General features: G+C 40.4%; 1 protein-coding gene across 4 annotated transcripts in view; it reads left to right on the top strand.

The window, feature by feature from the left end:
- Positions 1–16,952, top strand: part of fmr1 (fragile X messenger ribonucleoprotein 1) — a 69,759-nt gene that overhangs the window by 2,531 nt on the left and 50,276 nt on the right. The window lies entirely within an intron of this gene.

A 16,952-nucleotide genomic window follows, 5' to 3' on the forward strand; every position in this document is an offset into this window, starting at 1 on the left:
CTACACCATGACAGTTTAAACTTGCCCTTCAGCGAAGTCTTGATGAGAAGGATACTTTGAACGTTTTTTTTTGTCTTGTTCAAGTTTATCTAAACTGTCCAAGTGCATTGCATTCTGGTACCTTGATCAATGTTGAATTTTCAATGATCATGAGCAAGACATAAAACTAGTCACTTGTCTCACATTGTCTGTGGGGACTTTGCTGTGCGTAAATTGGCAGCTGTGCTTGGCTGCAAGAGAGTTGTTGCTAATTTTCATAAGTAATTTCTTGGCTGTGAAATGCTGTGAGACATCCTGTCAATGGCCTTTTTAAAACTAAAAGGAACCTACATGTAAGGATGCAATGTGGAGAGATGTTTGCATGCTTAAACTTTGTAGAAATTTGAAAAGCCGTAAAACTACTACCATTAACATCAAAACCAATGAAGTAAACTTCGCAGTTAGCAACAATATAGTATGTTAATAATGGGCAAATATCATTGTTGCTTTTGTATGTTCTGTGCCTGAATGCAGAGATGGTGAGTACAAGCTTATTTAGAATTTATTTCATTAAAGAAGCAGCTGTGAGTTAACAATGTCAAGATACCCACTTCTCCGCATTTTATAGCACCCACAATCCTGTTAGGTAGAAGGTTTTAAAGTTTCACAACCCTTTAGAACAATGAGCTTCCCTTTATCTTGATCCAAAATAGTCAACCCTTAACCTATGTGTATCTCCATGTTCTAGATTCCTAGTCAGCAGAAGTAATGTGTCTGCCCTTTCCATCCACTTGACACCTTGGATATTTATCTTCTAAATCAGTTCAATTTGTTCAGTCTCATATCACAAGATAATCTTCTCATCCTAGAGACCATCCTGGTAAACCTTTGCTGTGCACCCTCCAAAATAAAAACATCCTTAAATGTTGAGACCAAAATTGTGCTCACTAATCCAGGTGTTTTTTTGCCCAAAGGTCTATGCAATTGTAATAGGACTTGTATTATTCTTATAACTCCAGTCTCTTTGTATTAAAGGGTAACATGCTGTTTGCTTTTTTAATTGGTTACTGTACTTGTGTTGGCTTTCTCTGCTGTTCTTATGAGGGAACCAAACCTCTAAACATCAACATGTGAAAGGTTCATGCCTTTAAACAAATATTCAACTTTTCTGTTTCTCCTATCAAAAGTGAATAACCTCATTTCCCTACTTTACTCCCATCTTCCACCTTATTGTCCATTATATCTGCCGTCTTTGTGTCTTATATCCTATATTCCCATCTAGCTTCAAATCATTAGCATGCATAGCATAATTCAGTCTTTGTCTAAGATTAATATAAATTGTAATTAGATTAGATTAGATTAGATTACTTGTTGGCCCTTCGGCCCAACAAGTCCACACCGACCCGCCGAAGCGCAACCCGCCCATACCCCTACATTTACCCCTTACCTAACATTATGGGTAATTTAGCATGGCCAATTCACCTGACCCGCACATCTTTGGACTGTGGGAGGAAACTGGAGCACCCGGAGGAAACCCACGCAGATACGGGGAGAACGTGCAAACTCCACACAGTCAGTCGTCTGAGGCGGGAATTGAACCCGGGTCTCTGGCTCCGTGAGGCAGCAGTGCTAACCACTGTGCCACCCATGAATAGCCAAGACTAAATACTGATTCTGGAGTATTGCACTGATTTAGACCTGATGGTTTGAAAATGCTGCATTTATGTCTGCTTCCTGCCCGTGAACAATTCCACTATCTGTTCTAAGATATTGCTCCCAAATCCATAAGCAGAGATCTTGTGCATTGGCCTTTTGTGTGGGACCTTGTCGAATGCCTCTTGCAAATCCAAATACACTACATCTACTGTTTCCTTTATCTGTTACAGTGACCTTGTCAAACATGACATTTCTTTTGTAAAACTGTAATGTAATCTAATACAATGAATAATTAAATAAAGACTTAATAGATGCAAGTATTTTACTGATATTTACTGGCTCGCTTATCAACCTCCTTCTGGAGGATTGTAATCCCTTTCTTCTCTCCTTTCTTGACTAGATGGCTAGATTCTTTCTGGCTTGTAATTGTTTTATAAACTTTTAAGTTTGCCATTCTCTCTGCTATGTTTTAATCTCAATATTGTTTGATTTGTGCTGAAAAATCAAGTGGAAATTTTTAAAACTGCAAGAAATCGGAAATGAGAGGACTTGGTTCATGAATCCCTCTGATAAGTCATGGATGATCTTAAATTCCATCTTCCCTCATTATCACAATATCCTTTGATTCCCTTAGATCTCAACAAATTTTCAGGTGCTATCTTGCACATGCTGTATGTTGCACCACCTTCTAGCTTAGAAAATTCCAGAGGTTCATAAGTCACCATGTGAAGACCCTTTCTTTAAATCTTATAATAAGGAATTGCTAATTTAAGACTGAGGCAGTGGCCCTCAGCTGTATATTCCTTAGCCATAGTAACCTTTCAAATCCCTTTCAGCAAGTATAAAATTTATATCCGATCACCTCTGTTAAAATTCTAAGGAATGTAAGCCTTGTCTACTGTTTTTCTTAAGGGCATTCCCTCCTTGGGAACAGCCAATATTCTGCATAATGCTCCAGGGTTGATCTCATCAAGGCTCCAGACAATTGCATTGAGACTTCTTTGATTTCATACTCAAATGCTTTTGCAATTTGCCTTTTGAATTACTCACTTTACCTGCATGCTAACTTGTACTTCATACACAGGACATATGGTTATCTCAGAGTACTGACATTTCCTACCCCCACCCTCCTCTAGCTTATCTCTCCATGCTCCAGGCTCACTGCCTTTATTCCTGATGAAGGGCTTTTGCCCGAAACGTCGATTTCAAAGCTCCTTGGATGCTGCATGAACTGCTGTGCTCTTCCAGCACCACTAATCCAGAATCTGGTTTACAGCATCTGCAGTCATTGTTTTTACCTATTTAAAAATAAGTCCCATTTTTCAATTTTTCCTGGCAGTTCCCAACATCTTCCATCTGTTATATTCTTGCCTACTCAATCAGCATGTCTGTATTCCCTTGATGGAGCCTGTGTTGCACAGCCTCCCTCTCCACGACCCCATCTAAACACACACACGCGCGTGCGCAGACTATTCATGCAAAGTTGGATATATCACACTCTGTTCCTTCACTACTGATACCAACCCTTGTAATGTCCCACTGTTGACATGAAAATAACTTGTGTTCTTAACAAGATCTCGCTATATGCTTGTACCAAAAATCAAAATATGCTATTTCCACAGATTCTCTTGTATCCACTCTACCCATTGTGATCTCAGATTATTTTTCTTTCATAAATAGTGACTTCATTGAACATTGATTTTCTACAAGTCCGGTTATCATATATGTAATAACAGATCCTTGCATTTCCATTACTTATGATGTCAGTCTAACTGGCTAAGAATTTTCTTTTAATAACCTTTCCTGAATGCTAACATGTGTGGAAGATAGCACAAACTAATAACAATTGCTAATAATACTATGTTATAATTGAGTCTGACGCATGCTTACTTGCATGCTGTCTGTAATTGCATATCCTACCAATGTAGGGCTCATTTTACAATTTATTTCCAACAATCATGCTGTCTGCTACTAGGTGTATTGATGCTAACATGGAAACAGCAACTTGAATTTAAAATAATCCTTCAACATAAAATGCCCAAAATGGAGCATTATAAAGCTTAATTTATTTACCATGCATGGAGGGAGAAGTTATAATAGATAGCATGATGCTTGCAGAAAAAGATAGATAGAATAGCATTGTAAAGAAGGAAAGTAGAAGCAGAGTGATGTAGTAAGTGAATTTGATGTCTTTAGGACCCTGATAGCTTAAGTGATATTCACCAATGATGGAGCACTTGATTGGGGATGGTCAAGAATCCAGAATTTGCAGGAGCACAGGAATCTCGGAAACTAGTAAGGTTGGAGGGGATTGCACGTGAAAATTTAATCTTGAGATATCGCCTGACCAGAACTACGTAGAGGTAATAACTGAGTCGAAGTTAACATGAGTTAGGGAATGGGCAGCAGTGTTTTGAATGGCCTCAATGGCCAGTCATGCATTGAAATACTCATGTAAAGGTAAAGCATTGGTGAGGGTTTCAACAGCAGATGGACTGAGACAGGGACAGAGGTGGAAAGAAGCAGTTTCCATGATGATATGAATGTCTCAGAAGCTCGACCCTGGGTCAGATTTGACACTAAGGGTACAATTAGTCTCGTTAAACTTCAGACAGTTGCCAGAAAGAAGGATGGGATAAATAACTAGAAAGTAAGTGAGGACTGCAGATGCTGGAGATCAGAGTCGAGAGTGCGGTGCTGGAAAAGCACAGCAAGACAGGCAGCATCCGAGGAGCAGGCGAATTGACATTTCGGGCAAAAGCTACGCTTTTCCAGCACCACATTCGACTAAGTAGCTTGGGAACTGAGTTTATGTTGGGGACTGAAGGCAATGGCATTGTATCCTCCAGTGATTATTTGAAGGAAACTTTGCATGCATATGACAGTCACTCTGTTTTTAGCTGATGTTGCCAAAAAGCATACAGATGAGGAATAGGGGTCCAAGGAAAGATCTTTGGGGAAACATAAGATATTGGTGAGGCAGCAGGAAGGGAGATCTTAGGAGATAATTTGCTGACTGTGGTTAGATAAATATAAATAGAACCAAGTGACAGTAATCCCAGTCCAGTCAACTGCTGATGGTGGTGAGCAACATGGTTGTTGTCTGTGGGATATCATTTGTGATTTCAGTACACCTCCATTTGGTTCTGTGGAAGGATGGAAGTCAGCTTGGAAGAATTGAACATAGAACTGTGCCGGTAAAAAAGAGGAATGGGCTTTGAAGAAGATAACAGCAAAGACCTGGAGCAGGGGGGTTATGTTGGAGAGCTGTTTGGCAAAGAAGGAGTTGTTGAAGGTTGATTTTTTTTTGAGGTAGAGAATAAGTTCAAGAAAGAGTGCCTTGTACATATCGGTTTAAGAAAACTGGCAAAACAGGAGCAGGAAGAGACCGTTCAATCTTTTGAGCTTATTCTACGTTCTATGCTGAATTAACAACCAAATATATGCAGCTCTTTGGGGAAGAGAATTCCAAAGATTCTGACTTTTAAAGCAACAAAATGTTTTCTCATCTCAACCAACATTCTGAGACTATGATCTCTAGTTCTGGAGTCCCACAGCGGGTGGAATGCATCCTCTCAGTATCTAGCCTACCAAACTCCTGGATTTGATGCTTTCCTGAGGTCATCTTTCATTCTTACAAATTCCAGAGAAAATCATTCTACTGTCCTTAATCTTACCACTTAATAATACACTGCCCTTATCCCGGAATTGGTCTAGTAAGCCACTTTTACCCATTATGTTTAGGCATGTTCATTGTTTCTGAGTTACGGAGACCATAATTGTGGACAGTATTTCCATTGTGATTTCACCAAAGCTTGGATAATTACAATAAGACTTCAGTTTTAATTTGCATGACTTTTTAATAAAGACTTAGATTATTTGCCTTCCTAATTGCTTGCTGCACCTACCCGTTAACATTGTAACTTACGAACAAAGGCACTGGGATTGCTCTGAGTGTCAGTACATCCATTCTCAATCTTTTCATTCCAAAGTGGATAATTTCACTTTTTCCCACATTCTATTCATTTGCTATGTTCTTGTCAACTCCCTTAACTAGTTTCTTTTTGTAACCTATGTCCTCCATGAACTTTTTCTATCTAGTCCAGTTTCTTGAGCAAACATATACATAACGTTGAGATCCTTTGTTTAATTTATTGATTATAACTTGTAATTAACTGAGACTCCAGCACTTGTGTTATCCTACTAGTTGCACCTGTCAACTTGGAAAATTAAGTGTTCATTCCTGCACAAAACAAAATCAATTCCCACTGCCTTTTGTACTATGACTCCTTTGTTCTCAAAACTCCCTCATCCTTTAACCTTCTATTCAATTTGCAGCTGCCCAATTAACATGGAATCTACAAAGAGGAGCATCTTTTGGTGATCAACTAATGTTGAGGGAGTAGTAGTTGATTCTTCTGCACAAGATCAACTCTGGGAGGATATTGAAAACTAGAAAATTATTTAAGATTGTAGGGTTCATCTTTACTCTGTAAGATCTTTGTCCAATACAATTATAGAATAAATTGAGAGATCCAGTCCAAACTTTACCGGTATTGTTTAGTTTAAAAACAATTGAGTATGTTTTCACAAGTTTTACAGCATTTAAGTTTTGTCATAGCAAGTACGAAATAAATAATGCTTAGGAAAAGTAATAGTTTTACAGTCAATCCATTTTGGGATGCCAGTTTGTGTCATTGGTTGGGTGGACAGAGGTCTATTGTCTTTTCTGCTCAATGAAGTTCTCCTTCAAACTTCCTTTTTGTGTAGCAAAGTGTTCAAATCTCAGGCCTTATTAACTTTTACTAATCACTACCTCAGTGCATGAATAGTACCCGGTCAATCCTGAGCATGTGCAGGAATGGGAATTAATAAGAGGAAATTTGACCCAGTGAGCTAGAGAAGAGGAGGAAAAGGATAGTGAGCTGATTAGGTGATCTCGGTATCAGTGATAAGGCCACAAACTCCTTACACCAGTTGGGTTTGATATGATGGGAGAGAGGCTAAAGAAGATGGTTTGCAGTAGCAAAAAGAAACTGAGGGCTATTTTCACATTCCCAGATAATCCTGGAATAATGAGTGAATTTGGTAGATGAGAGCAGGACCAAATACTGTTTTATGGACCAACTAGATCTGGCAGAAACAGTTGAGCCAGTTCTCCATTATGTCCATTCACCTGCATTCTTTGGTCTTAAAAGAGCAAAAGCTCGGGCAGAAGCCATGGAATGACTGGGATGAGAGAGTAATAACAGTTTAAGTAGTGACTAGGGGTTTGGTTCACCAAATCGGGAGCTGCAAAAATACTGTAGGTGTAGGGTTAAAGGTGAGGCAGTTAGGGTAATGCCATTCAAGAAGGCACTTCACCAACATCTTATCTAGGGCAACTAGCATTGGGCAAGAAATGCTGCCCAGACAGTGACATCCATGTCCCACAAGTGAATTCTTAAAAAGTGCATTTTTATGTGAATTGGGAAGGGTTTTATTTCCAGGGACAAAAAAATCACTTCTGAGAGGAAGGGGCAAGGGATTGTGTATGGAAAGCGATACAAGACAGTGACTGAGGTAGCCTTATCTGCAGTGGATACAATGGGAAAAACAAGACCACATGAAATGGCAAGGCCGCTATGAATACAGGATGGGGAATTTACATGAAACAGTGATTATAGGAGGATAGGATGATGAGTGGACTCAGAAAAGAGAGCCAGAGGAATTGAGATAAAACTTTGAGAGGAAATATCTCTCCTTGAGCTGATGCACATGTCAGATTCCCTCAGGTTATCTGAAAATACTTCAGCCAATATCTTAATGTTACAAAACTCAGTGTTCTGTCCAGAAACAGTCCAAACAGGGAGATTTCAGCTGAAGTAAACCCAGTATGGAATTTTGAGCATATTCCATTACATAGTGCAGAGGCAAAGCTATACTAAGTCATATATTCTCTGTTCCTCTTCAAGACATAAGTGATATGATGTCTTGCCATACTGTTTTATATGCAGTGACACGTATTTTTCTAATGATTAGATTAACAAGTGGTAAAAGATCAGTTTTAATTTAAGCATTGTTATAATTAGATTTTAGATGCTGTTGTAACAATGCTGACTTTTCATAATTCAAATACTAAAACTGGTCATCAAAATCATGTATTGAGTCAACTTGTATAGTTTGCACATTTGATCCTACTATAGTACTTTGATCCTATTTTGCAAAACCTTCTGACTAGCTTTGTCATATTGCAATCATTAGAATGTATATTTGCTTTGTACCTTGGCAATCAACATAATTGATTTGTTCAGTCCATTCTTAGTTGGCTATAGTGACTAATATATCCTGGTCCAAGGTTAGAATACTGTGTGCCTGATTGAATTTTATCCGTACATTGGTTTTTAAGTATCTTTTATTCTGGTCAATATATCAATTTTTTAAGTCATTTTCTGTCCCTTTTGTTGTCAATTAGACGCAGTGAGCTCTAGGAAAAGTTGAGGTTTTAAGGAAGTATATTCAAATGTTACTAGTGGTTACAGCTTCAAAGTTTCTTTCTTAGTGCCAATTTTCTTCATAAACTATGTTTTCTGTGGCATTTTCCCCACATCTGATCTACTGAAAAAACACTTTTAAAAATTCAGACAGATGGGCACACCTACATAATCTCATGTTTTGAATGAACTGGTGTTTCTACTGTGTATAATAATCTTGCCACATTTCCTGACATTTTGTTTGTGTTTTCAAGTCATAAACGGAGGTGGGTTAATTTTTGGAAGCTATTGGAGACATGTTATCTTGGGATTTGAATTTACTTGGAATATACAGAATTCTGCCCCTTGTTACATGATTTGGATTAGAACTCCAGCATGCAGAAGTGGGTGGAAGTTAAATGATTCCCAAACTTTCCTATTCTCTTCCACTTCTCCACTGCACCCTGACCCAACCTTGTTTGAGCTGTGTACATTTCTCATGCAGACAAGGTGCACCAATTTTAAATAAACTCACAGCATTACAATTATTACAGTGTGGAAGGAGACAGTTTGGTCCATCATGCCTGTAGTAAATCTAATACCTAGTGCCAATATACTTTGGAGCTGCCATTCCTGGTAGTTTCTAACTGTCCACCACTGTTCTTGACTGGATGTGCAACGTTGCAGAGCTTTGATCTGATCCATTGCTTAAAGGATCTCTGATCTAAATATCACACGTTCATTCTGCTGTCTGCCTTGCAAGTAGTCCTGTATCATAGCTTCACCATGTTGACTTTTTTTTATAGGTATACCTGATGCTGCTCTTGGTATGCGTTCCTGCATTCTTCATTGAACCTAGATTAATCCCTTGATTTCATGGTTTAGAGTGTGGGGTATTCTAACTGTGAGCTTATAGTTTGTGATTGAATACTGTTTTACTGCTACTGGTAAATTTTAGCTGCTAGATCTGTTCTGAAACTATTTGACTTCATCTCCACAAGATTTGACTAGCTAACTAGAAATTATACATAAGTTGGTTATTTTCTGGATGGCAAAATTATAATAAGTGGTGTGCCACAGGGATTGGTGTGGGGATTTCGACTTTTTGCAATTTATTTTAATGGTATGATTGCTATCTTTGCTGATGATGCGAAGTCAGTTGTAAAAAGGGTGTAAGGAGGCTTCAAAAAGCTGTGAATAGGTTGAGAGTCGGTAAAAATCTGCATGATAATTGTTAGAAAAAAATAAAATTGTCCATTTTAGCAGGAAGGGTATGGAAAAAGCATATTATCTGAATGGTGAGAGATTATAGAACTCTGACATGCAGAAGAATATGGGTGTCCTAGTGCATGAATCATAAAATGTTAGTATGCAGGTACAGCAAGTAATTAGGAAGTCAAATAGAATGTTTCCATTGTAAAAAGAGATTGAATTCAAAAGTAGGAAGGTTATATTTAAGTTTTACAAGTCATTGGTGATGAATATTGTGTATAGTGTTTGTCTCCATATTGAATGAAAGATGTAATGTGTTGGAAGCAGCTTAAAGAATATTCACTCGACCAACACCTGAAATGGGTGTATTGTCTTCTGAGGAAAAGTTTTACTGAGTAGGCCTATATCTACTGGGGTTTGGAAAAACAGAAGGCAGCTTGATTGAAATATGCAAGATTCTGAGGCAAATTTACCAAATGGATGTTTACTATTGTGGGAGAATCTGGAACCAAGGGTCACTGTTTGAAAATAAGGATGTCTATTTAAAGCAGAACTGAGATTTTCTTCTCAGAGGGTTGCGAGTCTTTGGAACTCTTCAAAGGATGAAGAAAGCAGAGTCTTTGGAATTTTTAAAGATAGAGGTAGATAGATTCTTGATAAGCGAGGAGGTGAAAGGTTATCAGGTTTAGTAGGAATATAGATGAGATATGAGGGGCAATTAGCCATCTCTTGCTCCTAATTAATCTGTTCATAAATAGCCTGTATTAGCAGCCTCATTCTTGCTGATGGGAGAGCCTAATACACCAATATAAAAAATAAGGCTGAAGCCTTTTCAATTAGAAGTGTCAAGTGGATGATCTATTTTGGCTTCAGGTCCCCAGCAGAAGCCGATCTTTGGCCAGTTTGATTCATTTCAGGTGAGACCAAGAAACAGCTGAAGTGCTTGATACAACAAAGTCATTTTAAGCCCTGACAGCATTCCATCAGTGGTGCTGATAACTTGTGCTCCCGAATGAGCAACCACTGTTGCTGAGCTATTTGAGCACAGCTGTAAAACTAACATTTACCGTACAATGAAAAAATTGTCCTGGTATTTCCTCTCCATATAAACTGGAGAAATCCAATCAGGTCAATTACTGCCCCATCAGCCTCCTCTCAATTATCAACAAGCTGACTGAAAATGTCGTCGACAGTGGTATCAAGTAGTTCTTGTTTGGTAATAGTCTGCTCTCTGGCACTCGATTTGAGATCCTATATGGCCACTCACGTCCTGAACTCATTGTATACTTGGTCCAAGCATGGACAAAAGAATTGAACTCAAGCGGGACGGTTAGAGTTCTTTACATCAAATTTTGACATCACTTCACCAAGCAAAAATGAAGTTAATCAGAATTAGTTATTCACATCCAGTTGTTGTGGTCCACTAGGTACCAACAATATAGGTAGAAAGAGGAAAGAGGTCCTGCTGAGGGAATTCGAGCAGCTAGGGACTAAATTAGAAAGCAGAACCAAAAAAGTGATAAACCTCGGATTACTATCCGAGCCATGAGCAACAGGTTTAAAGAGGTGAACTTGTGAATCTAAGATTGGTGTGGGAGGAATGGGTTCAAATTCATGGAACATGCTTTCATCAAGGGGTGGTCATGCCTGATAAATATGTTAGTTAGTTGAGGTAATGAGCAAGTTAGACGGAGAGCATGTTTTTAAAAATTTATTTACTCACAGGGCGTTGCTGGCTGGCCAGCATTTATTGTGCATCACAAGTTGCCCTTGAGGTAGTGCTGACCTGCCTTCTTGAATCGCTATAATCAATGGGCTGCCTGTTACTGGTAGCTAGGTCCATCTGATTTCATTTCTTTGACATTCGGTAGCAATTGATACAGCTGAGTAGCTTGCTAGTCCATTTCATCTCCTCCCACCTAGTTTACTGTATCTGGTGCTCCCAAAGTGTTTTTTTTCTAAGCTAAGGGATCATTTCACTGAGCATCTCAGCCAGGCCCATAAGGACCAGCCTTACCTTTCATTTCAATTTCCCTTCCCACTCCCTCTCCAACATGGCCATCCTCAACCTTCTTCATTGCCATAATGAATCAGACCGCATATTGGAGAAACAACACTTTATCTTCTGCCTGGGCAGCATACAGCCTAGAGGACTCAACATTGAGTTCTCCAATTTCAAATAACCTTCCTACCCATCCCCTGACTTCCTTTCCAGACCAACCTCCTCCCTTCCATTACACCTACCAACCTTCTTTCCGGCTTCCAACCGGATTCATTCCTCCCATCGACCAACCAAGTCGTGCCTATCGCTACCACACCATTCCACCCCTCTCCTCACCCAAATGCCTCCCCTTTATCTGCAGCTTCCCCTACCCCCACCTCCATTCCTGAAGGGTTGTACCTGAAATGTTGACTTTCCCACCTCCTGTTGCTGCCTGGCTTGCTGTGTTCTTCCAGCCTCTTGTTTATCTACTTTGGATTCCAGCATCTGTGGATTTTTTTTGTCTAATTAAGACCATTTCAGAGGGCAGTTGAGAATCAACCACAATGCTGTGGTCTGGAGTTGCATATAGGCCAGACCAGATAAGGATGACAATAGTTTTATGGTCATCAGTAGATTCTTAATTACAGATTTTATTGTTGATTTCAATCCATGGCAGATTCGACTCTGGATCCCCAGAACCTTTCTGTATTAATAGTTGACAGATAATACTATTAGACCATTGCCTCTCCGCAGTGGACGTGATCTGTTTGGGTTTCCAGAAGGCTTTTTGACAAGGTGCAGTAAAAGGTGACTACTAAATAAGATAAGAGCCCAAGATGTTGGGGCAAGGTACTGATATAGATAGAGGATTGGCTGACTGGCAGAAGGCAGAGAGTAGGGATAAAGAGCTCTTTTTCAGGATGACAGCTAGTCACTAGGGAGTTCCGCAGGGGTCAGCGTTGGGACTACAACTGTTCATCTTATACATTAATAATCTGGACGAAGAAACTGAGGGAATTCTTGCTAAGCTTGCAGATAACACAAAGACAAGTGGAGGGGCACATTATGTTGAGGAAGCTGGAGACTGTAGAAGCACTTGGACAGGCTAAGAAAGTGGTCACAGAAGTGGCAGATAAAATACAGTGTGGGAAAGATGAGATTATGTGCTTTGGTAAGAAGAATAGAGGCATAGACTATGGGGAAACGCTTTGGAAATCTCAAAGGGACTCAGGAGCCCTAGTTCACGATTCTCTTAAGGTTAACACGCAGGTTCAGTTGGCGGTTATGAAGGCAAATGTACTGTTAGCGTTCAATTCAAGAGAGCTAGAATACAGGTTTAGCAATGTACGGTTGCGGGTATACAGAGGAACCTCGATTATCCGGCATTTGATTATTCAAATATCAGATTGTCTGGCAAGATTGCAAGGTCCCGATACTTGTCTAAATTATGTTATCTGGCATTCAATTATCCAGAATTCAATTAACTGAACAAAATACTCCCCACCCGTGTCCTTTGGATAATTAAGGTTCCCCTGTATAAGGCTCTCGGTCACACTGCGTTTGGAATATTATGAACAGTTCTGGGCTTTGTATCTAAGGAAGGAGTGCTGGCTTTTGAGAGGGTCTAGAGGAGGTTTGCAAGAATAATCCCAAGATATAGGGCTTGTCATTTGAGGAGAAGTTGAGGATTCTGTGTTTGTACTTGGAGTTTAGAAGAAAGGAGGAGATTGGATTAAAACTTACAGAATACTGAGAGGCCTGGATGGAGAAGATGGTTCCAAGAATAGGAGAGACTAGGACCCTAGGGAACAACCTCAGAGTAAAGGGACGACTTTTAGAATAGATATGAGGAATTTCTTCAGTCAGAGGGCTGGGGAATATATGGAATTATTGCTGGAGAATGCCTTGGGGAGGGGAGGTGTAATATAATGGAATTCACTCTGCCGTTTGAACGGGAGAAGCTCAAATCAGATCTAATGTTATTATACTTGAGTGAATGTAATTGCAAAGATATGAGGGAGGAGCTGGCTAGAGTTGATTGGAAGGGGAGCCTCGCAGGGAAGACGGGGGAGTCACAGTGGAAGGAGTTTCTGTGGGTAATTCAGGCACAGTAGAAGTTCATCCCAAGGAAGAAGAAACATACGAAGGGGAGAACAAGGCAACCATGGCTGACAAGGGAAATAGAGGACAACGTTAAAGGAAAAGAAGAGGCAGACAATGTGGTGGAGATTAGTGGGAACCCTTTAAAAACCAGATTTTAAAAACCTTTTATATAAAAAAAAGAGGAGGGAGAAGATGAACTGTGAGAATAAGCTGGCTAATAATATAGAAGATTGCAAGAGTTTGTTTTATATGTCTGAAATGTAAGAGATAGGAGGCAAGAGTGAAAGGTGTATAAGACTCAGACCTCATTTGGAATTTTATGATCAGATTTGGGCCTCATGTCTAAGGTTGAGCTGGGACTGGAATGAGTCCAGGGGAGGTTCATAAGAAAGATCTCCAGGAAGAAAGACTTGTCATATGAGGAGTGTTTGAGGTCTCTGGATCTGTACTTGATGGAGTTTAGAAGGATGGGAGTGATATCATTGAAACTGAGGGACTTTGAGAAAATGTCTCCACTATTAGTAGAGACTAGAACATGAGGGCACAGCCTCAATGTGAAGGGAGGAGCCTTTAATACTGAGATGAGGAGGAATTTCTTCAGCCAGAGACTATTTAATTTGTGGAACTCCTTGCTGCAGAGGGCTATAGAGCCCAAGTCATTGACTGTATTTCGGTGAGATTTGGATAGGTTCTGATTGATAAAGGGATAAGAGTTGAATGGAAAAGGCAGCAATCTTCAGCTGCTTCATCTAGACCATCCTCTCATCTTAGAGTCAGAAGACAGGATGTTTGCTGATAATTGCACGAGGTTCAGTACCATTTACAAGACTCAGTTGCTGAAGCAGTCCATGTCCATATGCAACAAGACTTGGACAACATCCATACTTGGATTGATCACTGCCAAATGATATTAGTCCTGCACAAGTGTTAGGAAATGAGAGGATTTAATCATCTTGTCTTGACATTCATCGGTATTACCATCACTGAATTTCCTCAAATTACCATTTGGTGAGTTACCATTTAGTAGAAATTAAACTGATTTTAGAACTGTGGCTATAAAAGCATGTAAGAAATTGGGAATTCTGAGGCAAGTTACTCACCCTCTGACTCCTCAAAACTTATCACCATCTGCAAGTCACAAGTCAGGAATGTAATGAAATAATCTTGGGCAGTACAGTGACTCCGTGGTTAGCACTGTTGTCTCACAGCACCGGGGACCCAGGTTCAGTTCCACCCATGGACAACTGTGTAGAATTTGCACATTGTCCCTGTGTCTGTGTGGGTTTCCTCCCAGTCCAAAAATGTGCAGGTTTGGTGGATTGACCATGCTAAGTTGCACATAGTGTTCAGGGATGTGTAGGTTAGGTGGATTAGCCATGGGAAATGCAAGGTGAAAGGGAAAGGGGCGGTGTAGGTTTGAGTGAGATGCTTTTCGGAGGGTCAGTGTGGACTCAGTGGGCCAAATGACCTGCTTTCCCTCTGTAGGGATTCTATTATTCTATGGAGTGCATTCCAACAGCACCAGAAAAGTTCCATGCCATCCAGGATGAAGCGGCCTGTTTGATTAGCATCATAACAAGACAGTTTTCTGATTCAGTATGTGATGGACCGACTAGAGAAGGTGCAAAACTTGACCTACTCTTATTTACTGTTGAAAAGGATATGGAAGATATAGACTGTAGGGAAATAGATGGTGATATCTTGCAAAATGTCCAGATTACAGAGGAGGAAGTGCTGGATGTCTTGAAACGGTTAAAGGTGGATAAATTCCCAGAACCTGATCAGGTGTACCCGAGAACTCTGAGAAACTAGAGAGGTGGTGCTGGGCCTCTTGCTGAGATATTTGTATCATCGATAGTCACAGGTGAGATGCCGGAAGACTGGCGGTTGGCAAACGTGGTGCCACTGTTTAAGAAGGGCGTTAAAGACAAGCCAGGGAACCAGAAGTGGTAGATGGAGTTTAATTCAGATAAATGCAAGGTGCTGCATTTTGGGAAAGCTAATCTTAGCAGGACTTATACACTTAATGGTAAGGTGTTGCTGAACAAAGAAACCTTGGAGTGCAGGTTCATAGCTCCTTGAAAGTGGAGTCGCAGGTAGATAGGATAGTGAAGAAAGCATTTGGTATGCTTTCCTTTATTGGTCTGAGTATTGAGTACAGGAGTTGGGAGGTCATGTTGCGGCTGTACAGGACATTGGTTAGGCCACTGTTGGAATATTGTGTGCAATTCTGGTGTCGTTCCTATCGGAAAGATGTGAAACTTGAAATGGTTCAAAAAAGATTTACAAGGATGTTGCCAGGGTTGGAGGATTTAAGCTACAGGGAGAGGCTGAACAGGCTGGGGCTGTTGTCCCTGGAGCTTTGGAGGCTGAGGGGTGACCTTATAGAGGTTTACAAAATTATGAGGGGCATGGATAGGGTAAATAGACAAAGTCTTTTCCCTAGGGTCGGGGAATCCAGAACTGGAGGGCATAGGTTTAGGGTGAGAGGGGAAAGATATAAAAGAGACCTGAGGGACAACTTTTTCACGCAGAGAGTGGTACGTGTATGGAATGAGCTGCCAGAGGATGTGGTGAAGGCAGGTACCATTGCAACATTTAAGAGGCATTTGGATGGGTATATGAATAGGAAGGGTTTGGAGGGATATGGGCCAGGTGCTGGCAGGTGGGACTAGATTGGGTTGGGATATCTGGTCGGCATGGACAGGTTGGACCGAAGGATCTGTTTCCATGCTGTACATCTCTATGACTCTATATCCACCATCTTAAAATTCATCTTTTTCTCTACCATCTCAAGCGACAAGGGAGCAAATACACATAAACACCATTGTTTGTAAGTTTCCCATTCTAAGCCACATGCACTCAAGCTTTGGTTGTATATCACTGTTCCTTCATTGTCATTGAATCAAATTCAAGAAATTCCCTAACTGTAGATGTACATGATTCCCAATGAAGAGTTTATGCTCGAAACATCGACTCTCCTGCTCCTTGGCTGCTGCCTGATCGGTTGTGCTTTTCCAGCATCGCACGTTTTGACTGTAGGTGTCCATGCGTCAGGTGGGCTGCACAATTCAAGGTAGCAGCTTATCGTCACTTTTGCATGGGTATTTAGAGATGGTTAAAAATCTCAGAACACCAGGTTATACTCCAATAGGTTTATTTGGAAGTACTAGCTTTCGGAGCACTGCTCCTTCATCAGGTAGCTGATGAAGGAGCAGCGCTCCGAAAGCTAGTGCTTCCGAATAAACCTGTTGGACTGTAGTCTTGTGTTATGTGATTTTTAACTTTGTCCACCCCAGTCCAACACCAACACCTCTATGAAAGTTTGAGATAAAGGTTTGGTTAGTCCTCTCAATATCTGCTACAGGCCCAGTCAAGCAGCTTTGTCCACCAGAATCCAGTCAGAATTCCCCCACCAAGCATATCTTGAATGAATGTTTCCAAAAATTTTCAATATTGAGGAAAACCAATTAATCAGCTGAGGGCTTATGATGGTAATCAGCAAGAGGTATCCAAACCATATGGAACCTGATGTTATGAGCATTCATGGGTTCCTCTGTCAGTGA

This window comes from Chiloscyllium plagiosum, unplaced genomic scaffold, assembly GCF_037043375.1.
Source record: "Chiloscyllium plagiosum isolate Xiang-an unplaced genomic scaffold, Cpla_swu_hap1 HiC_scaffold_11, whole genome shotgun sequence".
NCBI classification, from domain to species: domain Eukaryota; kingdom Metazoa; phylum Chordata; class Chondrichthyes; order Orectolobiformes; family Hemiscylliidae; genus Chiloscyllium; species Chiloscyllium plagiosum.